Genomic DNA, 9,466 nt, shown 5'->3' with positions numbered 1-9,466 from the left:
CAGTCCCTTCCTGAGTCATTTGGTAGTTTTATGACAAATTTCCATATGACTAAGTAGGAATGCACCTTAGCTGGTTTACTCAACATGCCGGTTATTGCCCAAAAGAATATGCTGGGCAATAAAGGGAAAAAGGTAGCTTTGATTGCATCTTCTTCTGCTGGAAAGTCCAACATGAAGAAGGCCAATAACAAAAAAAAAACCTCAGATTCCTAGTCCTTCCAAGAAAATAGCCAAACAGAAAGGGAAGACTAAAGCTAATGGAGGCAAAGGAAAGTGTTTCCACTGCTAAAAGGATGGGCACTAGAAAAGGAACTGCCCAGAGTATCTTGCTTCTCTGATGAACAAGAAGGATACACCTTCAAAAGGTATGTCTATATCTTCTTATTTAGATTTTGATGATACTTATAGTTTATCTATAGCTTGGGTTTTAGATACTGGTGCTAGTTCTCACATTTCTTATGATATGCAGGAACTAGCAAATAGTAGCAGCTTGCATTCTCAAGATGTTAGAATCCAGATTGGCGATGGCTCAACTATTGAAGCTTTAACCATAGGATCTAAATCTTTTTACATGTCTTGACATGTTTTGTGTTTGGATAATATTTTATATGTACCTGATGCTTTTAAGAACATCATTTCTATATCTAGTTTGACTAGAAATGGCTATGAATTTCAGTTCACAGATGATGCTTGCAATATTTATTTTGGAAATAAATATGTTGGTTCGGGTTGTATGAATGATGGTCTTTATTATTTAGATAATAATGACAAACACAAAATGAATGCAAGTGATCTAAATGAATGCAATGCCATAGTGAAAATCAACTCAAGTTCAAAATATATTTGGCACTTAAGGTTATATCATGTTGCAAAAAAAAAAGATTGCAAAACTGGAGAAAATGGAGATTCTATCCTCATTGGATTCTGAACCTACTCCAACCTGTGAATCCTGTCTTCAGGGTAAAATGACTAGATCACTCTTTGTGGGACAAGGGCTAAGAGCTGAAAATATTTTAGAGCTAATACATAGTGATGTATGTGGTCCATTTAAAGAAATGGCTAGAGGTGGTTTTCATTACTTTATTACCTTTATTGATGATAAATCAAGGTTTGGGTATTTGTATTTGATGAAATACAAACATGAATCTTTTGAAAAGTTTAAGGAATTTAAATCTAAAGTAGAAAATTAAACAGGAAAGAGTGTTAAAGCTCTTCGATCAGATCGTAGAGGTGAATACTTGAGTACCGAATTTGATGAATAATTAAGAGAACATGGCATTGTCTGTCAGTTGACTCCTCCAGGAACACCATAGCTGAATGGTGTATCTGAAAGGAGAAATCGTACCCTATTGGATATGGTACATAGTATGATGAGCTATGCTGATATGTCAATCTCATTTTAGGGATTTGCATTAGAATCAGCTTTGCATATTCTGAATAGGATTCCATCAAAATTAGTATCTTCCACACCTTATGAGATATGGCATGGAAGAAAACCAAGTCTTAAGCATGTTATGATTTGGGGCTGTCCAGCTTATATCAAAAAGTTGAACACTGATAAATTGGATTTGGGCCATTAAGATTTAATGCCAGCTTTGAATTTTGATTTTAATGGGAAAAACATATTTTGCACTTTAAGCTTTCACAAAAAGTTCAATTTACTCCCTTAATTTAACATTGAACCAATTTGCTCCCTAAATTTAAAAATTGAACCAATTTAATTCTTAAACTTTTTAATTTAAACCAATTACACACAATGCAAAGGAGGAAAAATGCAATAACTGCATGCACTGCCAACTTGAAAAAATAGCTTATGAGTTGTCATCCACGTTAGTAAAAATGGGTTAAGTTGGTTTAAATTTTTAAATGCAAATTGGTTTAATATTAAATTAGTTCAGTTTCTTACAATCTATCCTGGTAGCTACTGTATCGCCTTCAAAAATCTCAATCCTTTTAATATCAAAGCATATCCCGTGAATTGCTCAAGAGGGACAGAACATGAATTGAGGAAAGATTTATAGGCAAAGAGGATTATAAATCAAAATAAGGATGTTGCGCAATGGAGGAAAAAGAAGAAGCAGCCAACATTTACGATCCCAGCAACAAAGTGTTAGTAGTATTCCCTAGAGCATATCATTTAGTATGTATCTTGTACATGTTTTAATTAATAAAAGGCTTTTTCAACTTTCCATTTACATAATTTATTTATGTGTAATAGAAAAGGTCCATTGATATTTTGTTAGAAATTCTACTCTTAAGTTGTTAAGAATCTGAGTGATAGCATTTCTAGCACAAAGTATCTTAAATAGGTTCACAATCGAGGATACTTAACAATAAAGCATGACTTATCCAGAAAGATTGTAATCATGTTTGTTCCCAAGTTATTTATATGAGATGTAAATAAGATTGAATGGTTAGTCCCATGCCATATAACAAACATGTTAGGCACTTATACATGATAAGTAGGCCAAACCAGTGACATTTATAACAAGCACATGGAGTTTACTCTTGTCAATGTATTGTCATAAATCATATTAGTGCATATAATTTTAGACCTGAGATAGCACAATTATCTTGTTTATAAGTGGTTTGAGTTTGATACTGCTTTCATACTTGTACTGTGTACGGGTATATGGGCATATGTTGGCTCCTACTAGTTATATATGTAGGTAGGTGTTGATCAAGATGGAATTTGTTCCTCTAAGTAAATAGGGACAAAATCCTATGTTCGTTTAATTGTTCTTGATGTTTCGAGTTCCTGGCCAGGATAGATAGATTTGATCATAAAAGAGTTTCTGATGAGAAAAATCATTTTAATCAAGAACTGGAATTAAAATAGAACATAATATTGATAGCAAATGGGGTTTGACATAAATCATGACTCCAACTCGAATTGGGATTTTGTAACAGAGAGATTCTAGCGCATGGTAACATATGATTATAGGTTCATTTAAGGTAAACCTTATTACTAATTGGGTGGCCATGGCATACTATGCTAAGTGTTAACCATGGTCTATGAGGTGCATAAAATGATTTAGAGAAATCATTTATAGTAAGAAAGAGTTCTAATGATATTAAGAGTTGATATCATGTCTTGTTGCTAGTAAGTCACACACATACACAAGTAATCATGAAATTAAATATGATTTAATTAATTAATTAAAGACTTTAATTGATTAATTAAATAGGTTTGGTTTGCAATTAGATTGCAAAGTCCCTAGCATGGTTTGAAACCAAATCTACGTTTTTGGATGTATAGTATAAGTTAAATTTATATTAAAGTGTTTAAATATCAATTTAATTAATGAAAAATTAATTAATAAATATTTACTAATTAGTTTATATTTGATATAAATTGATTAGAAGAAGAGAAATAATTATTTTGAGTTGAGAACTCAAAATTAAGACATAGGGATATTTTGGTCATTTCACAGGGTGACATGTGGCACCATGAGATGGTGACACATGGCACTACACATAAACTTACCAAATGTCTTTTAATCATGTAAGATGATCAAAGTCAAGATTAAATATAAGTTTGACACTTGGCACAATGTGATTGGCTCAATTAAACCTAGAGCTTATCAAAAGGTGACATGTGGCAAGGGTTTTAAGTGATGACCTAGCTATATAAGTGTAAAGATGAAACAACAACCATAACAAGCTGCTCATTCTCTTGTGTCTCCACCTTTGGCTGCCATCCCTTCTCTTCTTCTTCATCTCTCATCAATTCAAAAGATTGTTTGTTAATGATATACTAATCATATCAGTGCATATAATCTTTAGACCTGAGATAGCACAGTTATCTTGTATATAGGTAGTTTGAGTTTGATATTGCTTTCATACTTATATTGTGTATGGGTATATGGGCATGTGTTGGCTCCTACTAGTTATATATAGAGGTAGGTGTGGATCAAGATGGAATCTGTTCCTCTAAGTAAATAGGGATAAAATCCTATGTTCATTTAATTGTTCTTGATGTTTCAAGTTCCTGGCCAGGACAGATAGATTTATTCAGAAAAGAGTTTCTGATGAGAAAATCATTTTAATCAAGAACTGGAATTAAAAGAGGACATAATATTCAAAGCAAACGGGGTTTGACATAAACCATGACTCTAGCTCGAATAGGGATTTTGTAACAGAGAGATTCTAGCACATGGTAATATATGATTATAGGTTCATTTAAGGTAAATCTTATTACTAATTGGGTGGCCATGGCATGCTATGCTAGGTATTAACCATGGTCTATGAGGTGCATAAAATGATTTAGAGAAATCATTTATGGTAAGAAAGAGTTCAGATGATATTAAGAGTTAATATCATATCTCATTGCCAATTAGTGATGAGCCTAGTAAGTCACACACATACACAAGTAATCATGAAATTAAAAATGATTTAATTAATTAATTAAAGACTTTAATTGATTAATTAAATAGGTTTGGTTTGCAATTAGATTGCAAAGTCCCTAGCATGGCTTAAAATCAAATTTAGGTTATTGGATGTATAGTATAAGTTAAATTTATATTTAAAGTGTTTAAATATGAATTTAATTAATGAGAAATTAATTAATAAAGATTAATTAATTAGTTTATATTTGATATAAATTGATTAGAAGAAGAGAAATAATTATTTTGGGTTGAGAACTCAAAATTAAGACACATGAGTATTTTGGTCATTTTACAGGGTGACATGTGGCACCATGAGATGGTGACACATAGCACTATACATAAGCTTGCCATATGTCTTTTAATCGTGTAAGATGATTAAAATTAAGATTAAATATAGGTTTGACACTTAGCACAATGTGATTGAGTCAATTAAACCTAGAGCCAATCAGAAGGTGACATGTGGTAAGGATTTTAAGTGATGACCTAGCTATATAAGTGTAAGGATGAAAAAACAAATATAACATGTCACACCTTACCCCTCTGTAAGGCATAACATAATCCCGTAGAATACCTAATGAATTATCAAACTTCACCTACCGATAACTCATTAAGCACCCTACAAGGGATTTTAAAATAATTTTCTTACTTTTATAAGTGGTGAGCATTTCCTAATAGGTACTAAAACATTTAATTAAGGTTGAAAACTTGTTAAAATTTTTGGCCCATTTTATTTTTTCACAATTTTTATAGAAATTTCGGCAGAGTGCCTTCTGTATTTTGAGAAAACAGTTCTTCAAATACCTGAAAAAAAGCACCTCCAATAATTTGTCTCAACAACTTCTTCAAATTCACAACCATCCCAATCAATTTCAACATCATTTATCAATTTCCAAAAATTCAAATCCACAATTTCCAATATTCAACACTCATCAAAATACCATTAAACAATTTCATTCAATTTTAAGCAAAATACTTCCATTCATATTTCATTAAAGATAAAACAATTTATATACATCATTACAAAAATTTACACTAAGAGAAATTCAAACTAAAATTTATTACAAACTTTATACAAACTGCTCAAGACCAGTTTTACATGTCCATACCTTTACATACATTACATACATCAAAATAATTTTTTTACAGTCAGAGTATAAAATATACCTGATATCTTCAAGCAGGTAGCTCCTCAATGCTCAGCAGCTCAATTTGCTGCTCATCTAGTCTCTAAATCTGCAACAACAATAACGGCCATCGCTGAGTACTAGGACTTAGTGGTGCACAATATACTAAAATAATCTTTAAGCAAAATTTAAATCATATTTATTCAAAAATTGGACTGAACATGAGAATTAAATACAAAACATGAATTATGAGATTTTAATCCAAACAATTTCATTTCGAAGTGTCAAAACCAATTTCATAAAACCCACAGTTATATCATGCCATTCGAAACAAATATAATCTCAATAGCCAGAGGCTAAGGAGAAGTCACATCACAAGGCTAGCTAGCTCAAATATATGGATATCCATTCAATTTCTTCTTCTACTGGCACACACCTCAACACTTCAGCCAGAGAAGGAATCAAAATTCGAAACTGATTACCCCCACTAGTCATGCTAGTGAGGTGTTCAAATATATGGTCATGACACTGTGGTTTCAAAACTTATCTTAACAATTTACTAAACATTGCCATTTCAAATATACACAAATAACTTTCAACAATTTAAATCAAAAGCATAATAAATATTTTATGACAATGATGTCACAATTCAATATTTCAAATTATTCAAAACAATATGCAGAAGAGAATTTACAGAAATTCTACGTTGTGCACAAACCTTAAGTGAGTCGCCTCTTGGCCTTGACTCAATTCCTCGGGCTCTTTCCTGGTGTTCCTTTCCACTGAAATAGTATTTTAGTATCATAACTTAGTATAAATCCAAAAATAAATTTAAATTCACTTTTACCTAGCTCTAATGTGCTAAACTTGACGTTCTTTAAAATTTGTGTTTCGGGGTTACTATTCACGATACTATTCAAGTCAATTTGTTGACTTTCTAAGGCTTAATAGGTATGGGAATTCCAACTTCACTCACATACCACATTTTGGTCACTAAATTTGTTGGTTTTGGTTGTTTACTCAAATTCTAAGTCTTTTAGGCAAATTTGCAAATTTTCAGTTTTGGTGTCTTAAGTTGCACTGTTCCATTAGTCATTTTTCTATTAGAATTTGGCAAAACTTTCGGCATATAAAATGTTCCCTATTGTCTTAACCTTATTTTCCTTTTTGAATCACTCCAATTGGAGTTTTGTAGCTTAAGTTATAGCAATTTGAATCATGATTGCCGGATTAGACTTAACCCAGATTTCTAGGCACCAAACTGGTTCTGGTAGTTTTAGGTTACTAAATTTGGGTGGCCAAATGACTTGGTTAAGTGCATAATTTGGGTTTATGTTCTTCATGAAAGTTTTAGGTTTATATCTCAGCTATCTAGTGGTAAAATTTCAAGTCATTTAGACCTGCCTAGCCCAAGTCATGGCCAAATGAACAAACACTGTTCATTTGATCATTTTTTACAGGTCCGACTGCATAATTCCATATTTGGTCAATTTGTTCACTAGGTTTTGGTCACTTTTTGGGCATGATTCCTAAATGAAAAATGTTCCATTTTGTGTCTATTTTCATTCCCAATTGAACTTTTAAATTTTCAGTTTTGGTCTCTCAAAGGGACCTTGGTCCTGTTGCCTGCAGCTTGGCCATTTTCAATCCGAATTTAAACTCACTACTAACACTTCCAACACATCTCAATTGGTCACAAATGACCATTTTTCATCTCAAACAAGGTCAAACACAACATTTAACCTATTCTCACATTTTTGCCTCCTATAAACATGCTTCCTTAACCCATTCAAGCTTACCTACTCTACTAATTCAATCAAAGCACATATATACACCATCAAACCCTAGCTGGCTGAAATTCAACTTTGGTCCCTAAAAAAAATTTTTCTTTTCATTTAAGCATATTTCCAAGTTCATTCAATCATAAACACATGTATTAAACTCAAAATTCCAAAGTAAATAGCTTACCTCAACTTTGAAGTTCAATAACCCAATTTCTTCTTTCTTTTCTTTTTTCTTTCTTGCTCAATCTTCTCTTATAGTTGTCAAAACAAGTTTTAATTAAGGGGCTTGCAATTTCTATGGCTAAAGTTTGATTTCTTTAAGCTAAAAAATGAGCTTTCATGGAGTATTTTGTGAGGGAGAGGGTAAGAGAGAGAGAGAGACGGAAGTTGAGGAAGAAGATGATTTTTTTTTTCTTTTCTTTATGCTTTTAGTCTTATGGAAGACAAAAAAAATCAAATTAATTAAATTTATTAATTATATATTTATTGAATCATGCATGAGGTTATGCATGATGTCATCACCTTTTTCTTTTTTCTTTCTTTTTTTTTTATTTATTTTTCAATTAGTTATTTAATTTAACTCCCAATTCTGAAATTTTTCTTTTCTCCGATTTTATTTGACGGTTAAGTCAAAAGTCAGCTCTCGAGGTTAATTGACGAAGTTGCCCCTCGCTAGTTCAACTCGGTTTGTAAATAATTCAATATTTCTTCTGGCTCTCTAACCTAATTATTTGACTGGCTTAACAATTCTTTTTCATGATTTTCTCTTTTCCACTGCGTTTGCAATAGTCCTAAGGACTGCAACGTCATATTTTACGGTTCGAAATTTGAGTTTAAATTGACTTCACAATCCTTCCCGAGAAGGTCACCCATCGCTATGACTCTCGGCTCATTTAACTTCTTATGTTTTGTTTTTCTTATTCATACTTAACTAATTGACAATTACTAATTATTTGTGTTTATGGCTTCTCTAGTTGTCTTAATTGTGGTTCTACTCCCCTTAATTATCTGGATCAGCTCCAGTCACCAGAATAGAGAAATATACCAGGCTATGGAAATAGAGGTGTTATAATTCTCCCTCCCTTAAAATAAATTTCGTCTCGAAATTTTACCTGGTATCAATCTCTGAACAGCTGTGGGTGCTATCTCCTCATGTCCTCCTCTCATTCCCAAGTAGCCTCCTGGCCTGAATGATGGTTTCACAGCACTTTTACTAACGGGATCTACTTGTTCCGTAGCCGCTTCACCTCATAAGCCAGAATCTCAATGGGTTCTTCTTCATATGTGAGGTCTGGATTCACTTCAATTTCTTCTACTGGTAGTACATGAGATGGGTCTGATCGATACCTCCTCAACATAGACACATGGAAGATATTATGTGTCTTCTCCAAATCTGGAGGTAGTGCCAATCGATATGGCAAAGGACCACTCTTTCTAGAACCTCATATGGCCCATTGAAACGAGGACTCAGTTTCCCCTTTCTGCCGAATCTCATAATTCTCTTCCAAGGAGAAACCTTGAGGAATACTTTCTCACCTACTGCATACTCAATATCTCTTCTCTTTAAATCAATGTAGGACTTCTGACGGTCTGATGTAGTCTTAAGTCAATCTCTGATCACCCTGACCTTCTTCTCAGTTTGCTGAATAATTTCTGGCCCAATCATCTTTCTTTCACCTACCTCATCCTAACATAACAGGGTTCTACATTTTTTGTCATACAAAGCTTCATATGGAGGCATCCCAATGCTTGATTGGTAGCTATTGTTGTAAGCAAACTCAATCAAAGGCAAGTGTGTATCCCAACTGCCTTCAAACTCAATCACACAAGCCCGTAGCATGTCCTCCAAAATCTAAATTACCCTCTTAGATTGGTCATCTGTCTGTGGGTGGAATGTAGTACTGAAGTTCAATCTAGTTCCTAGGGCTCTCTGAAGATTACCCTAGAATCTAGAAGTGAACCTAGGATCTCTGTCTGACACGATGGGTACTGGCACTCCATGCAGTCTTACTATCTCATCAATATGCAACTTGGCCAATCTTTCTAAACTGTAGTCCATCCGAACTGGCAGAAAATGAGCAGACTTGGTCAGTCTATCAACAATGACCCATACTGCATCATGACTCTTCTATGTCCTCGGAAGTCCCATTACAAAATCCATGATTATTCT

Source organism: Hevea brasiliensis, chromosome 7 (genome assembly GCF_030052815.1).
Source record: "Hevea brasiliensis isolate MT/VB/25A 57/8 chromosome 7, ASM3005281v1, whole genome shotgun sequence".
Lineage (NCBI taxonomy): Eukaryota > Viridiplantae > Streptophyta > Magnoliopsida > Malpighiales > Euphorbiaceae > Hevea > Hevea brasiliensis.
The sequence above is the reverse complement of the archived record's forward strand: the minus strand, read 5'-3'. Positions refer to the sequence as shown.